Below are 18,135 nucleotides of genomic sequence, written 5' to 3' on the forward strand. Positions count from 1 at the left end.
TATTACGCTCAGTGAAATAAGCGAAGTGAAGAAAAACAAATACCAAATGATTTCACTCATCTGTGGAGTATAAGAACAAAAGAAAAACTGAAGGAACAAAACAGCAGCAGAATCACAGAACCCAACCAAGTATGGACTAACAGTTACCAAAGGGAAAGAGACTGGGGAGAATGGGACAGTAGGGAGGGATAAGGGCGGGAGAAGGGGGAAGAAGAAAGGGAGTATTATGATTAGCATGTATAATGTGGGGGGTGGGGGAAAGGGGAGGGCTTTGCAACACAGAGAAGACAAGTAGTGATTCTACAACATCTTAGTATGCTGATGGACAGTGACTGTAATGGGGTTTGTGGGGGGGAATTGGGGTAGGGGAGAGCCTAGTAAACATAATGTTCTTCAAAAAAAAAAATTCAAGAGCCTTTCCCAATAAAAAGCTGAATTAAAATAGGATTTAATGATACATGAAAATAGTTTAAAAACTGTGTAGAAAATCCTGTTATCAACCATAGTAGTAAATATTTAAACATTAGTCTTATTCCCATAATATCAGGATAAAGTCAGTGGAACCAACTATTGTTCCACTTTGTTCCAGAGGTTCTAAATAATGCAATATGGAAAAATAATTAAATAAGCAGAACAACAACAAAAAAATCAACCCTCCTGGAAAAGGCACCATATTTGTCCTGTTGCCTTGTATGCTGCCTGTATCCAGGGAATGTTTCTGCCTCAGTTTGAGGAACATGGATGTACTAGAAAGAATGCTGGGTTAGGGATGTATGTATGTGGGCTTGAGCCCTACATCTTTGCAGTAAATTAGCTGTGTGGCCTTGGCAAGTCATTTAACGCTCCTGGTCTTCATTTATCCATTTATCTGACTGCTCCATCCAGAGCAGTCAGACTGGATAATCATAAAGTCTCTCCTTTCTGTCATTTTGTAATGACATAGAATCTGGAATGTCAAACCTGTGACTCTGTAGGGTCTCTACTTCATAATTGCAGAAAAGGTTTTTGATTATTGGATGAATTGAGAATGAGTGGGTATCTTGGCATAGTTTACACATCCCTCTTTCCCTTTCCTACATAGGTGGAAATATGAATTAAATTCAAAGCCCTCCCTTGGCAAATGAAGACACGGTCATAAGATTTTCATGAATTTAGCCCGCTTTCGTATTCAACAGTCTCATTCCTTCCTCTCAGTCTGTATCCTCACTGATAGAAATCTAGCCACTTGTGCAAGAGGCAGCCAAAGTAATATTCTATAACCTCTACCAACAGCTGAGAAAATATATAAACATTTTAAAGAAATGATAGCAAAGGGCAGTACTTCTGGGCTTGTCCAAATCACTGTGTGAATCACTCTCCCTACATGAACTAGCTTGGGACCAAGCATCGCACTTCCTCTTAAGTTTCTAAGCTATTTCTCCAGGCTGTACCAATTGTGCTTCTTCTTGAAGTAGGACACTGTCCTCTGTTTGAAAGCTGGTGTGACTAACGTAGCTGGAATTGCTGAAAGGAGAAGAGAAAGGAAGAACTGATATGCTTTAAGAAAAAGGAATTTCACTTCTTTTTGCAGAATACAATATGGCTCATATATGTGTTATTTTGTGGCAGATATTCTCTTCCTTCCCCGTAGTAGAAAGGTCTCCATGTCGTATATCATGTCTCAAGATCACACTAAGTAAATAGTGACAGGGCTAGCACTGAAACCTAACAGTTTGAGCTGACCATGTCCCCTGCTTTCCCCAATCATCACTGCCTGTCACTCCTTCCCAACGCCTATGCTGTAAATTGTGATCATTAGTTAACTGAGGTACAAGTGTATCTGTATTTCTGCCCTGGTTGAGAATTAGGAATATCTCAGGATCACACCTCAGGAATGCAATGCCAAACTCCTCTATCTTGACCTAAATATATAGAAACATTTTTAAGTGACTAAACCTCTCAGGTAGCTTACAGGTATGAGCCTAGGATAGTCATCTTAAATTGTTTCTGGCCAAACAACTTGAAAACGGCAGCCAGTGGCTTTTATCATTCTAGAAGAGCCAGCTACTGGTATTCTAGATCTTGAAAGAAGCCCTGAATTCAGGAACTTGATGCTGGGGCTTTGGTTATCATTTGCATTACTGAAAGTACCTTTATCGAATGATAATGCAAAGCTTAATGATAGCAAACTGTCTTTGCCTACAGCTAGAGTTGTTCTGAAGCATGGCTACCTCTAACACCTGCCTTGTGCCATATTCACAGAGCCTGGTAACCCTTCCTTAGAGCTGTGGCAGTGGAGGAGGGGGAGAGTGACTCCGGTTCAGGGGAAGGAGGAAATTATAAGGCCTGTGCAATAGGGCATTTCCCTGCCGTCTGGCTTTAGGCCAGGGACTGGGACATTAATACATACAGTAGAAACTGGCCCTGTGCACACACCCCAGTGAAGAGCCCCCCTGGCTGAGTGTTTGGCCTGCTTGGAGTTGCAGCATAGTATGGGAGAAAGATCACCAGCTTCAAAGCCAGACCAACTCAAATTTGAATCCCAGCATTGGCTGTGTGACTTTGGGCAAATTATTTAATCTCTTGGAATCTCAGTTTTCTTAACTGAGTAGCAGGTATAAAAGTATATACATGGAAGGGCTACTAAATGATGAGAAAATTGTACAGCCACTATGGGAGACAGTTTGGCAGCTTCTTAAAAGCTGAACATAGTCTTACCACATGACCCATATGTCCTGCTCCTAAGCATTTATCTAAATGAGCTGAAAACTTATGTCCACACAAAAACCTGCCCATTTATAGTAGCTTTAGTCATAATTGCCCAAAATTGGAAGCCACAAGATGCCCTTCAGTAACTGAATAGGTAAACAAACTGTGGTACATCCAATCCATATACCACGTGGAATATTATTCAGCAAAAAAAAAAAAAAAATGAAATAAGCTATCAAGTCACAAAAAGACATGGAGGAATCTTAACTACCTACTGCTAAGTGAAGGAAGCCAGTCTGAAATGGCTACATACTGTGTGATTCCAACTATGTGACATACTGGAAAAGGCGTTGAAAACTATAGAGACAGTGGAAAGGTCAGTGGTTTCCAGTGGTTGAATTAGGTAGGAACAGGTATTGAATAGAGATGAATAGGTGAAGCACATGGGATTTTTAGTGCAGTGAAACTATTTTGTATGATACGGTAATGATGAACACAAATGGCATTATGCATTTATCAAAACCCATAGAGTGAACAATACAAAGAGTTTTAAACCCTAATATAAACTATGGGCTTTAATAAACCAACAGGCAAATAAGTGGAGTTTTGTAAAAAGATCAAACAAGACAATGTATGTACACTACCTAACCTACTAACTAGTACATACTAGGCTCTAATAAATGATGGATATTATCATTTTTATTCTTACTTCAGGTTCTAATAGTGCCCTTTAAACATAGTTTCTGTTTGGGTTGGATGTATCCATTTTAATTAAAAGTGATATTATCATTTAAAAATATAGGAGGAGGTTACCAAATGAGAATTAGCTGTTCTTTATAATCATCAATTGTATGAAAGAAATATTACTATATAGAAATATACTGTTTCCTCCTTGCTGTCTATCTTATGCAAAGTTAATAATAATTTGTTGCCAAATCCAGGGAGGACAAACTCTGGCTCAGGCATGAGTTTCAATGAGTTTTATTTCAGTTCATGATTTACAGTTGGTGTGAAATTTGGTCTGGATTTGGTTAGTTATAATGCAATTGCAATATACGGCATCTTGAGATGATTTTTGCGATATCCTGTATTGCTATGTAAAATGCTAACTTTAGTCCAGAATTGCTCCCAATACAATATCCTTATTTGCATGCATGAAGTGTCTCTTCTTTTATATAGGTTTTTTGTATGGTTAAAATTAGTGTGGGAAGAAAAGGCAGGAAATATAAACTTAAGTGACACATGTTAATCATAAAAGAATTACATCAGAAGGCTTTAAAATGGTGCACAGAAAAATTTGCCTATATCTGATAGAGTAGTAAGAATTGTATAATTAAGTAAGAGCTAACACCTATTCTATAACTACAAATTGAATGTGTCAGAGTCCCTTTTCTTTTTCACCAGGTGCTAATGATCTAGCCATGCAAAAATGTCCAAAGTGGCCAAGTCCCACAGACCTTGAATCCAGTGGGATGATGCAGAAATTGTGCACATGTAATAAATAGTCTTTGGGCTTTTACAGAGCACTAAATACTAAATGTTACATTTATGTCCTTATTCTGTACCTCTTGCTTGGCAGCTTTTCTTGGCCCACTTCAGAGATGTGGAATTACAAGGAATTGGGAAGTTGGGACAAAAATTTCCTCCTTTTCCTTTCTTTTCCATTATGTCTCTGTGCCTTTATATCTTTTCTCAGATTCACATCATCCATTACCATTAGAAAAACCTTAATGACTGATTTAGTTGTTCTTTTGTCCCACCTGTGTAACTATTTCAGGTTGAGGTCTCTGGTGGATGGGGCTGTGTGACCAATTATCTCAAAGACAAGGGGACCTCAGTGGTCCAAGTGCCAGCATCAAGGGGCACTTGCCGGCATGCTACAGGTGTAGCCTGGGTTTCTGTGAACATGAGGGAACCACCTGTCTGAGAAAGGGTATGGAGTTGATTAGGGCCAGCCAGGAAAGGGGAAGATTTATTTTGAATAAAGGTGTTTCTGGGGAATCTGAGAGCAGATTGGAATCCACGGCAAGCTAGACTCCCCTTTACCCTCCATGTGCTGAGGGTATGACAGAAAAGAAGTTGACATGGAGCCAGAGAACATTGCCTGCAAACAAAATGCTCAAGGAGTGTAGACAGGAAGGGGAGAGCAAGGGCAGGAGTCCAGTTGATTAGCAGGCCTTGGGGGCATGCATGGATCATCAGCTGATTCTCTACTGGGGCAATGCCCACCACAGAACACAGGCCATCCTTTGGTGCTGGCTACAGACATATTGTTTTCCCATAGCTCCTGTCATTCAACAGGATCTAGTTGCCTGGCATGGGAGTACACACACATTCTGCGGTGAGCAGGGTGCGGCGAATTCTCTGAGAATCGTTTCCCCATTCTGAGATAAGCAGTTTGGGTCAGGGTGGGAGACATGGAGAGAACCCTGCTTTACTGTCCATTCATGCAGGTTGCGAATGACATAAGCAGAGTCCTTGTTTCCTCCAAGTAAACAAGGTTCAAGTGGAATTACCCAGAAGGAATTCAGTCTTGCCTGTAATTCAACTTGTTTGAGGGATCTAGATATTTAATCTTTCCTTGTCACAAGTCCTAGAGTCCTCTGTGAGCAGTGATGCCCCAGGCTCTGAAAGTAAGCACCGCAGTAGAGTCAGAAGTGCTGCAACTAGCACAACTTCTGCTATGACGTCCTGGAAACTTCTGAGTTCCCCAGAGGAAACAAGCGTAAAAACGCAAAACTGGCAGCCAGGAGGTCTGCATTTTCTACCTTAGCCTGCCACTAACTCTGAGCCTCCAGGCCATATTTGTCAAGTAAGGACACAAGTAAAACATCTCATAGGATATGTCATCTTTATAACTTAAAATGTGACAGAAGCAACAGGTGCATGAAATCTGCCACATAAACTGTGAAATCTAAGTTCATGGTTCTATTCATGCTGTGGTAGTGTATAATATTCACAACTGTTTCTCCAAAATAGAAAATTAAAACTTACATTACTATACCTAATATCTGTGCCTCCCACAGTCGATTCAAATTATGCCAGTGAGCACAAGGTGTGGCCTAGTGGGGTTCTCTGCAGAGGTTGGAATCACTCATTTGGGTGCTTTCAAGCATTCTTGGGGGGTATTTTGTAGATGTCACAATGACTGGGGGTGGGGTGCTAGTGATATCTGATGGGCAGGTGCAGAGCTGCTAAACCACGCCCTGGGCAGTCCTGCAGAGCAAAGACCTGTCCCACAGCTGCCTGCCTGCCATTTGTCCTGCCATATAGGAAAAGAATCCAGCTTTGTTTTACATGTAAATGTGTAGTACTTTTCACATGTTTGAAAGTATATACGTTTTCAGGAATATATAGAGAGGTAAGCTTGTACTTTTGTTCAAAACTTGACCGAGAGTTACTCATCGTTTGAGAAAAATCAGATCACCAACAGGAAACCCTAATGATGTTTGAGTCGCCGAGACACACACCTGTGAGGTCTGCACTGTAGCTTTCCCTCTCATGGTGCTTCTATAGGTGTGTGGTGTTGAGGCTTCATCGTCTTGGAGAGTATTGTGCAGAGTATTTGTATATTCAAGTATGTGTTCTTTTATAGAAGTCATTTTCATTTCTCCTTTGTATTACAATTTACATGTTATATTAATTTTTTGAAAGTATGTATAGGTCGGTTATATTATTTTATATCAAATCAGTAAATATAGGACTATAAAATATTATAAAATGCATTTACCTGATTGGGTTAAAAACCAATGAACCAGAGTATTCTAAGGTCCCTTTTTGCTTTAAAATGCTGTGAGCCTTTGAGATTGTTTAGTCCAATGCCTTCATTTTTTTGCGGGGGAGTAAACTGAAGCCCATTAAGTATTTCATGCACTGCATTCAAGAAATATTTATTGACCATCCCCCTTAGGGATATGGGTACATTGCTGGGTGCTGTGGACAAAAACATGGTCCCTGTCTTAAGGGAGCCTTCAGTCTGGCAGCCTGGAGATGAGATATATGCCAAGAAATAAATAGTAAATCCCTTGGCTGGCTAGTAGCTGTACCTAGAACCTGCCATTGCTTTGAGCACTAGTGTGCATTTTGTGCCTGCTGCTCCAAGGCCTGAGGGAGTGGCCTGGCATTCTGAGGCTAGAAAGGTTTCTGGCTGTGATCATTGGGTGGGTAGGGGGTATATACCAACCAAAAGAACATGATTTTAGTTTACTCTCTGCTTTCTTTTTCAGGGGAACAAGGACCCAGGGAGTAGCTAGCTAACTCCTTACCTGTATCACTGCTCATTCATGTGAAGGGTAGGAAGTAACCATGAGGATGGCAGTGGTGGCAGGAAAAAGAGCACAGAAGGCTGATTCTAATAGCACTGTCACCTACTAGAAACATGCTGCAAGCCGCAATGGGAGCCACATATGTAATTTTTAATTTTCTAGTCACTGCATTTAAAAAAGTAAAAAGAACATGTAAAATTAGTCTGAATTATGTATTTTATTTCACTCAGGGTAGCCAAAATATTATCATTTCAACATAAAAGAAATAACAGACAATTGTTCATGAGTATTTTATTCTTTTTTCTCATCCTAGGTCTTGAAAAGCTGGTGTGTACTTTACACTTGCACCACAGTTTATTTCGGGTGAGGCTCCTGTCCCACATGGCTGGTGGCTACCATATTGGACAGGACGGCTATAGCAAAATGCCCTCCAGTTCACTGTCTTGTCGCTCTCTTCCAGCCCTGACTTCTCCATTATGTGCACTGATTCTCATTCTAGAGGCTGCCTCCATCCCTGTAAAGTAACAGTGAATAGGGAGTGGGGGGATGCAGCAGGTAGCCTTTCCCATCACCCACCCACTCCCTGCACTGGAGTCAAAGGCTTCATAAATAGGCGAGGGTTTCTGCTAAGCCTTATTCACACCGTTTAGGGTTTTAGCCACAGAAGGGAGGCTAATGATCTGAAATGAGAGGTTCTGAATTTGGAGAAATGGTTGAATGCCAGGAATTCAAGGGCTCCATAGTACGGAATTTTACTATAGAATTTCACAAACTTGCTATTTTTCAAGAAATTCCTTTTTTCTTCTCATTTCCTTTTCATCCTCTCATTTAGCTCTGTGGAATGTACATGAAAAGGAAATTGGACCAGTTGACTTTCTAAGGTCCTTCCCTGTCTTTAATAATGCTTTCTAATTTGGAAGGAGGTCCGTCAGAGCCTCTGGTATTTTAAGGGACTGCAACTTCTGGCCAGTTTCTCCTCTGCAGTGGCTCTGGGTATTTGAAATGGTATTTGAAATGTGGTTCAAAATGCCCAGGAGTTATGTTCAAGGGTGTGTGTGTATAGGGTGATTGGGGGCAGAGAATGTAGAGCGTTTCTGAGCAAAGTGCTTTATGTATATATTGCCCTACTGAGTCAGAAGAACAACCATTTGAGGTAGATGCTACAGTTATCCTCACATTCAGCAAATGGAAGTGGAGGCAAAAGAGTTGGCCAACTTGCCCCAGGTCTCAGTAGCTAGCATTATTCTGTTCTTTATGCTTGCTTGGCAGAATTTCTTCTTAGCAGTAACCTGCCTGCCACTTCTTATTCATCCTTTTCTCCTTGGAATCGACTCCCCCTTCCCTCACCCCTGCACCACAAATGTGCTTCAGGTGAGTTGTACCTCATGTAAAACAAGTTAGGGCTTTATTATCTGTGGCCCTCAGGCTTCTAAACTGGTATTCCACTTGATGGCTCAGATTTCTTCTTCAGGAAGCTCCAGTTGTGCATGTGTGACATTCAGCTTTTGTCAGGTCCTTACCCAGCCAATCAGGGATCCGGTTTGCCTGTCATCTCTCCTGGAATCCAGAAAGCAGAACTGCTGCTGGCTGCCCCTGCAAGCTTAGCCTTCCATAAGAAGAAAAGCTGCTTCACCAGACCAGAAGGAGGCTATCTGGCCACTCAGACAGGGCCTTTCAGTCAGGCAGTGCCTTGCTAGGATTTCCCCTCTCCAGGTCTGTTCCTTAGCTTTGCAGACCAGTGGATTCTTGGACCCAGAGCAGAGCAGGCTGGGAGAGGGAATGAGAGGAACTGATTCATGATAAACAGTCTTATAGGAGACTGATCTATAAATCAGAATACCTGTCCATTATTGTGTTGAAAGAAAAATTCCTCCTAAGAGGATGCAATATTTATGTTTCCAGATCAGCATATTTTTCACCCACAGAAAACCTTGTGTGAAGATCCAGACTTTTATCAGAAAGTTGTTTAACACACATAGGATCAGAACTAGGGGAGTGAGATTATTGTTGAAAAATTAAGTATTTATAATTGAAGAGAATATGATACAAATGACACCTAGTGAAAAAGGTCAGTCTCCTTTCTGAGCCTTCCCCCACTCCTTTTTCCTTAGCACCTTTCCTAATGAACAACTTGTATACCAATTTCTTCCACAAGTTTGTCTGAGGCCCCCATTTCCTGAACAGGAATGTGTGCAGGCCAGGTAACTTATGTCTTCTGCTGAGGGACCATTTTTTTCTTGACATATTAGAGGGGAGGTGGGGACAAACATAAGCAGCACAATGGTAGAGGCCATTTGGGAGGCGAGGCATGCAGGGTTTGCTGAGTCAGAAAGGTCTGCACTCTCCAGAGGGGAGGGTGTACAATAGCAGGAGGTGGAGGCTGAAGGGTGCGGAGTGGTGAACCAGGAACTACCTAGTGACAGCAGAATGGAGCGTCCTGTGGCCCCTGGCAGGCAACAGATGGTGGGTGTTCTCTGACCCCTCCTAGCCCCTGGGAAACAGGAAGGGAAATCAGGCACCAGGTGAGAGATGAGGGGGTGGCAATAACCCTTCCCCAGAAAAAATACCCCAAAGAGGACAAGACCAAAAACACTGAGATGGCCCAGCCCCAGAACAGCTGTGCCACACCCTGGGTCAGTTGTACCATCTGGTGCAGCCCAGTAGGTGCCTTCCAGCCGTGATGCTGTGGTCTGGAGACAGCAGTGGAGAAGGTCTGCAGCAGGAAGGAACAGGTAGTGATTCACTAGGTTGGTGTTTCCTGATACAAGGTAAGGCCTGTTCCCTTCATTAGGGCTGTGACAGATAGTCCCAGCTGACTCCTGTTATCCACAAGGGCAGACCCATTGTCCAGGCTTGGTTTGGCCCTGTCCATATTTGAGGGCTTGCTCTGTGTGCTCACTCTTGGCAACTTTGTAAAGAGTTCAGAAGGAATAAACACAGGGCCCGTTCCCTGCCCTTCATTCAAAAGAGAAGACTCATTCATACACATGGTCCAAGCCAGCCCATGTTGGTGGTTCAAGAGCAGGAAAATAAAGCTAAGGGGGAATCTAGAAGCCACTTCAAGTAAGGGACCAGGGGTACTTAGTGTGGAGGACTGGGGACTAAAAGCTGCCATGCACAGCATCTCAGCTGGTTGAAGAGGCAGTGGAATGTAGTGTGTGGGGGTTAAAAAGCCAGATTTGCCTGCATTCAAATTCTGGGTAAGGCTCTTATGGTCTGCGTGACCTTGGGCAACTTATTTCACCTCTCTGTTCCTCAGTTTCCCATTTTAGAAAGTGAGGATAATTTGATACCTATCTTATAGCTGTTATGAGAACCAAACAGGTTCATACATGGTAAACATTGTAAACAAGTGTTTGCTACTATGCATAAGAGACAGGGAGCAGACACTGGTTATAACCAAAGTAGAGTCAGTGATGGAAACTTACCTCAATACGTCAGTGTGGATTAACTTCTTTTAATATTAGAGTTACCCAAAAGAGGATCTTGAAAAATAATGAGAAAAGAAAACCCTAGAGTTTCAATGGATTTATTCTCTAACCCAGACCCATTTGAGATCTGCCTATTTAGTCATCTACTTGACATTTCCACTTGGATATCTCCCAGCACCTCATGCATAACATATTCAAAACTCATCTCTGGACCCGCTTCTGCCTGCTCCTCCCTCAGCCTTCTCCATTTCAGTACCAGCAGTGTCAGTACCAGCCACCTGTCATTCGAGATAGACACTGGACAGTTAGTTATCTTCGATGTCTCCATCTACCTTGTCCCCATATGTAATCAATCACCAAAAAATGTCCATTCTACCTCTTCAGTACCTTAGGAGTCCACCTATTTTCCTCCATAGCCATTGCCTTTATTCTAGTTTAAGGAATCATCATCTCTCCCCTGTAGCAACTTTCTAACTAGCTTTCCTGTTTTACATCTGCCCCAAGGCCAGAAGGCCTACAGAATGCACATTGGTATAGAGGAAGTACATGCCCATTTAAGAAGATGCAGCCTGGGGCCAGACTTTCACAGTGGACTTGGGCCAGATATCACCCCTTTCTTGGTCACTGTGCTGATTCCCTCAGGCTTCAACACCTGCTCAACCACATGCACTGGCCCTTCTTTCCAGTTCATTCTTCCTTCAGCAGTCAGAGTGAGTTTATTAAATGGAAATTGGATCACACTACGTTTCTCTCCATTATTATCCTACCCCCAGTCTTTCATCGCTTCCTGTTGCCCTTGAACTCTGAATCCAGTCTTGAGCTCTCTCTACAGTGATAAATTAATATCCATCATATTAATATATTAATAGCCATTAATTGGGTAGGATATTTTGTTGTAAAAACTAGCTCTGGGGTAGATCATAGAATAAAAGCCCTGAAAGAGAGCTGAGAGACACTCCACCTAGTGCAGAGGCCATTTACTGAACACTTAAAGACTATAGACGGTCTGCAGACAGGCTGTCACAACACTTTAAATTTTTTAAATTAATTAACCCTATTTAAAATTGAGATTTCACCTAAAATTTAGATTCTTGGCTTTTCCTCAAAGACTAGAAGATGTGGAAATGTTGGACTCTCCTCTCACCCTCAGCAGTTGCTGAGTGGCAGCTGCCCCACTTAGCTGGGACGTGCGCACTCCAGTCTCTCTAGTTCCCGCTGCTCCGGTCTTTTATAATCATTTATGTTCCCTCTTAGGCCCTGTTAGCCATTTGCATTCGCAGCCTCTAAGCTCATTCAGTTCCTTCATTTTACAGGTGAAGAAACTGGGGCTAGAAGGAGGCATGTGAGTCTCCAGACCTCGTACTACATCTTGAACCATCTTACGGGTTCTGCTCTCTCTACTGAGTCACAGCTGCCTCTCAATTGAAGACTGAAAGGGAATACACCAAGCAACTTGGCTAACTATTCTTCCTGAGGTGCCTGCTAGCCAGTGTGTCCTGTTTGCCTATATCTGTGGCCACATGGAAATCAGAACACACAGTCAGGAGGACCAAGATAGTGCTCTATGAATATCACCTCTGTGTGAGGCACCAGCCTAAGTAAGCAAAGTGGAGAGAGGGTTGAACATAACAGGGAAAATAAAATCTGGACAGCTTTTGGGAAGGGCACAGCCTCTTCCTTGTGGTATTGCAGGAAGGTGGGGAGCCAGATAGGTTTCCTCCTTTTCACGGGTGTAGAAAGAGAGCTGTAGATGGCAATGAGTCAGTGGCAGGCAAAGGACCCAAGAGCAAATCTTTGGGCTCAGTGCCCCACACCGTACAGTCACACCCTGAGAATTACAGTGGACAGATCTATCACCACAAGAAGGGAAACTTGCAGTTTACCTTGGCAAACCATGGCTTTGACTGCACGAGAGGAACTTCAATGAAACACAGCCCCAGAGTCTTGAGTCGGATGGAAAGTCTTCCTGTGTTCTTCAGCAGAGGCCACATTGCTGCCCTAGGGAAATCAGCCTTGACAACTAGCAGAGCATCCTGGATGCTGCACCCTCTTTGTACCACAGTGAATCATTGCTGTGAAGCTGAGGGGCAAGACTGTTCTGAGTCATGAGTGACTCTAGACCTCATCCTTGTGGCAACCCTGGGTTCCTCCTTCATAAGCTTAGACAGGCAGACTACTTATGAAGAGGAAAATGGAGTTAGAAGACAGATTCCCAAAGGCAAGCCATGGGAGCGGGCTGCGTGTTAAATGCGTTCACCTTTTCAGGCTTTGTCTCTATTGGATTTATCTTCTTTTTGTTTCCCATTGGAGTCTAGAAGTGTTTAATAATACCTAATATTACTTCTTTTATTTGTATTCAAATGTATGTAAGAACTACCACATCAACACTCCCTTATGATTAAGCCAGTGTAATTAGAATATTGGCATACCTTGTTTTATTGCACTTTGCTTTATTTGCACTTCACAGATACTGCATTGTTTTACAAATTGAACTTTTTTGGCAGCCCTGCATCAAGCAAGTCTGTCTGAACCATTTTCCCTACAGCATTTGCTCATTTCGTGTCCATGTCACATTTTGATAATTCTCGCAGTATTTCCAACTTTTTTGTTATTATTACATTTGTTGTGGTGATCTGTGATTAGTGATCTTTGACATTATTATTATTGTAATTGTTTTAGGACACCATAGACTGCATCCACCAAAGACAGTGAACTTAATTGATAAGTGTGTTCATACCACTCCACTATTCTCCTCTCTCCCCACTCCTTGAGCCTCCCTATTCCCCAAGACTCAATATTGAAACTAGGCCAATTAATAACACAACAATGGCCTCTAAATGTTCAAGTGAAAGGAAGTGTTCACCTATGTGGCAAACTTCATGTTTGCCTTACTTTAAGAAATTGCCACAGCTACCCCCACCGTCAGCAACCACCACTCTGAACTGTCAGCCAACAACACTAAGATGAGACCCTACACCAGCAAGAAGATGACAACTTGCTAAAAGCTCAGATGACGGTTCACATTTTCAAGCAATAAAGTATTTTTAAATTAAGGTATATACATTGGTTTTTTAGACATAATGCTATTGCCTACTTAATAGACTACAGTATAGTGTAACTATAACTTCTGTATGCAATGGGAAAATTCATTTCACTCTCTTAATTGAGATATTTGCTTTATTGTAGTCTGGATTCAAACTCACAGTATTTGGAGGTATGCCTATATTTTTATCAATAAGAGAGATATGTTTGCCTGTAGACATGGATGCGGAAGTAAAATTCTTTCTTTCAAATCTATGAGTCATTGCTCAACTATGGAGATCGGATTTATGATTTCACTGATTGTCACCTCTTTGTGACATCAGGCTAATGAAAATGGTGCTTTATGCAAACAGAATGTACTCATTTAAGAATAGGGTACCACTCTTGATTTCATTTATAGAATCCCTGGGGCTTTTTATCTGTTGTCCCCCCCTAAAGAATACACCAAAAGACTGACTAATGGATCAATAACTGACACTATCCCTCTCCATTCCCTTCCCTTAGACAAAAGTAATTTTAAAAATTCAGGCTAAAATCGCTTCCCCTAATGATGAATTTCCATGATCGGTTGGGTCAACAGAAACAGAAAGCTTTTTTTTTTTTTCTATTAAGAATTCTCTGCCAGCAAGTTCTTTCAGCAAAAGAATGGTCTTTCATTATAATACGTCTTCAGCTCAGGCATTTGCTTTCTTCATTTGAAGTGTGAATCCGTTGCTATTCTCATCTTTCTAAGTTTGTCTTATTTAAAAGTGAGGTCTTTTCCTTGCCTGTGGCTTGTGCAGAAGTGGAGATAATGATAGTGAAAAGAGTGCAGGGTGATGGGTGGGTGATGGTGGTGCTGTGGGGAGTGGGGAATTGTCACAGGAGAAGGAAGTCAGGCTGTTTGAACAGAGTGGTTTTGGGAGACTGCTTTAAGGGGGCGCCCTTCATAAAACCCAGCTGTACAAGTCTGGGAAATTATCAAATAGCCCAGAGTCCCCCATCACTGGGTTGGGAGCAGCTGCTTTGTGCTAAAAATACTGAGTTGTGGAGAACGCAGTGACCCACACTGACAAAATAATGAAATAGGTGGTATTTCCCCAGTGAATGCAGATTTTCTTTTTACCATGTTCCCAAACACTGGCTTCAGTTTGGTGTGTGTTGGGTTTTCTTTGTAATACTCTGCATTGATGGCTCCTGGAAACTCTACTGCAAGGCCATAGGTTTGGGTGCAGGGTGTATGACGGCACCACCCTTACCTTGGGGTTGCTGTTATGACATACCCTAGGTCTCATTTTGATTGTCTCAGCATACTTTGCAATGCTTTCAGTAATTGATTGTGCAAAACATAAAACTAAAAGCAGATGGGCCATATATAGATAAGCTGTTTTGTTTTTCATCCCTATAATTTCCTAGGTCTGATAGCACTTCAATTTTCTAACCATAAAAGCTGCTTTTGTGCCCTTTGGAACACGGACGCACCAAGTGCTGCCAGTGAGTGAGCTGCAGGGATATTACAGGCAGTTTTCTGTTGTTCCTCGTTGCTTTCTTCTTTCCTTTTTCAAGAAGTACCTTGCCGCTGGGGAAGGAAATTCACAAAATGACTTTGAGTGTATTTGTCGGAATTCAGATTGCTTACAAACTATTGTGTTAACACTGAAGAATCCTTCAGAATGCCGTGTCACAGCTGAAGGTAAAACCCAGTCTTCTGGGAGTGGCGTTCCTTGGAGCTCGCTCTGGAAGTCAGTATTCATCTGCTCCAAGTCTAGGTGCCAGGTGCGGTGACTGCGTGTCCTGCACTGGTGGGAGGGGCTTTCTCATCCCAGAATGCAACTGACCAGTGGGAGGTAAAAATAAAAGCTGCCATGGGACAAAGTGGAGCATGTTGGGGGGAGGTGGAAGCACATTACGGGAGGCATCCCCGTGGACCTGCCCATCTTGTGGTCGCTTAAATGCTCGCTTTCTCTTTTCAGTCAGATAGACATTGCAAGCCTGGATTTACAAGGGGCTTCTTCTAAATCAGTCATGAAAATAAGGTTTTGCTGTTGGTATTACTTACTAACGGGTTTCTACCCCCTAAACTCAGATTGTAAAATGAATAAATTCTCTGCAGACAATCACTTTCCATACTGGCTCTAGGCTCAATTATTTAGTAGGTGTTTCTGGGTATCTGCAGTTTGTGAGCTCTATTTGAACCAGCACAAAATTACTGCCCAGTAATCCTCTTTCTCTCTCAAGAGATTTGTCTCATCTAATCAGACAGAAACAGCAGAGCGTAGACTCACCAGGGGAGCACAGACTGGAGTAAACAGACCTGGGTTTAAAACCAGGCAGTCACTTCTTAGGCTGAGTGACAAGGGGCCAGGCATTAGCCCCCCTAATATAAGTGCCCTTTTTATAAAGAGTATGATGATAATACCTATCTTGTGGTGATGACTTTAAGAGTAAAAGAATTTCCTTTGTCTTTCCTTTTCCTTATTTTAAGATGATAAAGAGAGGGAACACATTTTTATGAGAGCTCTCTCAAACCAGACAGGGCTGCGTTTGAAATGATTTATAAGCTTGGACCTGTCATTTGTCATATCAGTCATACAGTGGAGAAGTAAATAACTCATCTTCTCTTCTCTGTTATCCACCCAGTAGCTAGGAAGGGAAATACAGGCACAGGCTAAGGCTGGAGCGAAGAACCGCAGAGGGAGGTCGGTCGAGAGAACCTCTCTGTCCAGCCTTTTCTCAGTCCCTTCCTGGGAAAGCAAGAGCCACCGCCCCAAGAAGGGTTTGTAAACAACACGCCCAGTGCATCTGCCTACCTCTCAGACCCCTCACTGCCCAGGACCCTACCCACACAGGAGCACAACCATGTCGGCAATAGGACTTGTCCCCTTCTCTCCCTCCTCAAATCTGCCTGATAGTATTGTTTTCCCCATTAGTAAAAGTACAGTTCTTTTTAAGTGAACAGAAAGTGAGGCAAATGCATCCCCAGATCTGACAAGTATTTATGGGGCTGTGTGCTTTTATTTTGTGTTCTGCCTACGGAGTGCATAGATGCAAGGGCTAAACTGTTTTCGGGAAAATCTGAAAGCCAGGAACTTATTAACAGGCTTGACACCTGCCTCTGTGAGGAACTTCTGAAGCCAGAGATACGCTTTGAAACTGAGGTCCATCTGTTGCACAGATTTTTAATTCAGATATTCCTCCTTCTCAAGCTAAGGCTAAGAGCAGCCAATTTTGTGGAAAGATCTCTTTAATAAGAAACGCATAAAACTATCAATGCTAAATAAAATAGACCACTGTGAAACTTGGGTTAAATCCCACAGGGAAAAGTATGTGCGATTAACTGCATTATATAACAAGACTGCCTTTAATAGCTGGCACGGGTCGCTTTGTTGTTCCAAGGGGGAAGCAGCCAAGGCACATGATATTATTTTAAAGTACTGCAGCCTCTAGAGTTCCTCCTCAGAGAGACGTCTGGAATCAGAGTTTTACTTTGATTTATGGTTACTTTAAATGTTCGACGCTTCTTACATTTTCAAAGCTACAGCCTCCGCTTCCAGAAGTCTAGGGGTGTGTTCATGTTGCTTTCAAAGATTTGCAAATGAGAAGTTTTAAAATCATGCAAAAAGGAGCTTTTACAGTACCAGGTTCAAGTGGTTTTAAATGGATATAAGGGTGGAGGCCAGAAAGGCAAGGTCCCTGGAGCCTTTTTCTCAGCTGCTTGTGATGACCTAATAGAGACCAGGTGGCTGGAGAGAAGACACTTTGCAAGGCGGCAGCACATTCACTCAGCACACATCACAGGGCCAGATGCTCCTCGGGCCTTGGGGTTCACGGCCAGGGAAGGTTGACATGCAAGCATTTTGGTTGAGCCATGCAAAGTCGCCATGTTGTAGGTCAGAAATGCTAGAATATTGATTGGCATTTTCATGTGGCTCAACTTAATAGTTAGATGAAAACTATACACAGTGATAAAGATGGCAGTGGGGCCAGCATGCAGGGCTATGGGGAAGTCTAGAAAAGAGGACCTAACAGTGACGTGGGGTTAGGGGACAAGGGGGAGATAGCACAGCCGAGTGGTATGTTTTTGTTTTATTATTTGTTTTGTTTTTTTAAAAGCAAGCCACTTTATTGAGGTAGTTGGCGTGCAGGAAACTGAAAATATTCTTAATGTATAATTTGATAAATTTTGATGCACATTTACATCCATAAAGCCATTACTACATTCAAAATAATGAACGTATCTATCATCCCCAATACTTTCCTCCTAACCCTTTGCAATTCTTCCTTTTTCTTCCCCCAATCCCAGGCAAACATTGATCTGCTCTTTGCCATTGTACGTAAGTTTCATTTCCTAGAACTGTATATAAATGGAGCTGTACAATACCCCTTTCTGTCTCGTTCCTTTCACTCTACATAATTATTTTTAGATTCATTCATGTCAAAGGGTATATCAATATTTCATTCCTTTTTACTACAGAACCATATTTTCATTGTACAGATATACCAGTTTGTTTTTCTGTTCACCTGTTGACAGACACTTGTGTTGGCTGTTGATAAATAAAACCTTTGTGAACATTCATGTACAACTCTTCGTATGGACATAGGCTTTCTCTTCTCTTTGGTGTATACCTAGGAGTGGTTTGGCTAGATATTATGGTAGGTGCATGTTTACCTTTTAAAGAGACTGCCAAATGGCTGACCCATTTTAGGTTTCTACCAGAAGTGTGTGAGAG

At 42.2% G+C, this 18,135-nt stretch overlaps 1 protein-coding gene across 9 annotated transcripts in view; it reads left to right on the forward strand.

Annotated features, from left to right (window-relative positions):
• The window catches only part of CRADD (CASP2 and RIPK1 domain containing adaptor with death domain), a 204,412-nt gene that overhangs the window by 151,090 nt on the left and 35,187 nt on the right, over positions 1 to 18,135 (forward strand). For 3 of the 9 annotated variants that reach the window (XR_012121522.1, XR_012121521.1, XR_012121520.1), the window contains exon 4: positions 11,698 to 11,982. The exons of the other annotated variants lie outside the window; for them this stretch is intronic. The gene's annotated coding sequence lies outside the window, so the exon portion shown is untranslated. The remainder of the gene's footprint in view (positions 1 to 11,697; positions 11,983 to 18,135) is intronic. 9 annotated transcript variants of the gene reach the window in all.

This window comes from Manis javanica, chromosome 10 (genome assembly GCF_040802235.1).
Source record: "Manis javanica isolate MJ-LG chromosome 10, MJ_LKY, whole genome shotgun sequence".
Taxonomy (NCBI): Eukaryota; Metazoa; Chordata; class Mammalia; order Pholidota; family Manidae; genus Manis; species Manis javanica.